This window comes from Schistocerca gregaria, unplaced genomic scaffold, assembly GCF_023897955.1.
Source record: "Schistocerca gregaria isolate iqSchGreg1 unplaced genomic scaffold, iqSchGreg1.2 ptg001349l, whole genome shotgun sequence".
NCBI classification, from domain to species: domain Eukaryota; kingdom Metazoa; phylum Arthropoda; class Insecta; order Orthoptera; family Acrididae; genus Schistocerca; species Schistocerca gregaria.
Window position 1 is genome coordinate 3,934 of NW_026062655.1, and position 1,067 is coordinate 5,000.

At 54.5% G+C, this 1,067-nt stretch overlaps 1 non-coding gene across 1 annotated transcript in view; it reads left to right on the forward strand.

The window, feature by feature from the left end:
* Window positions 1-268: 268 nt before the first annotated feature.
* LOC126330755 (small subunit ribosomal RNA) overlaps window positions 269-1,067 on the forward strand; it is a 1,893-nt gene continuing 1,094 nt past the window's right edge. Inside the window, exon 1 of the ribosomal RNA XR_007563162.1 lies at window positions 269-1,067. This exon is cut by the window's right edge and continues 1,094 nt beyond it. This is a non-coding gene — a ribosomal RNA (small subunit ribosomal RNA).

Consider the following 1,067-nt stretch of genomic DNA (forward strand, 5'->3'; position numbering starts at 1 on the left):
GCAGCGGCAAGCTCAGTTGGGAGCACGGGTGTTCGCACTGAAAGCGTCTACTCGCCTATCTCCGGGCGATTGCGCCTCTCTCGAACCCGACCAAGTACTTAGGACGGCGCTGCGCGCCGCCGGGACCTGAGAGGGTTTCGAGGTGTATCGTGCAGGGGAGCTCAGCCTCCTCCTGTTTGCAGAATAATTGAGCGGACGCTTGCGTGTTCGCGCGGGCCCTCGGGACACACTCCCGGGCGGCCGGCTGCTCAGCTCTCGTTGACGCAGCTCCCTGGTTGATCCTGCCAGTAGTCATATGCTTGTCTCAAAGATTAAGCCATGCATGTCTCAGTACAAGCCGCATTAAGGTGAAACCGCGAATGGCTCATTAAATCAGTTATGGTTCCTTAGATCGTACCCACGTTACTTGGATAACTGTGGTAATTCTAGAGCTAATACATGCAAACAGAGTCCCGACCAGAGATGGAAGGGACGCTTTTATTAGATCAAAACCAATCGGATTGGCTCGTCTGGTCCGTTTGCCTTGGTGACTCTGAATAACTTTGGGCTGATCGCACGGTCCTCGTACCGGCGACGCATCTTTCAAATGTCTGCCTTATCAACTGTCGATGGTAGGTTCTGCGCCTACCATGGTTGTAACGGGTAACGGGGAATCAGGGTTCGATTCCGGAGAGGGAGCCTGAGAAACGGCTACCACATCCAAGGAAGGCAGCAGGCGCGCAAATTACCCACTCCCGGCACGGGGAGGTAGTGACGAAAAATAACGATACGGGACTCATCCGAGGCCCCGTAATCGGAATGAGTACACTTTAAATCCTTTAACGAGTATCTATTGGAGGGCAAGTCTGGTGCCAGCAGCCGCGGTAATTCCAGCTCCAATAGCGTATATTAAAGTTGTTGCGGTTAAAAAGCTCGTAGTTGGATTTGTGTCCCACGCTGTTGGTTCACCGCCCGTCGGTGTTTAACTGGCATGTATCGTGGGACGTCCTGCCGGTGGGGCGAGCCGAAGGCGTGCTTGCGCGTCCCGAGGCGGACCCCGTTGAAATCCTACCAGGGTGCTCTTAGTT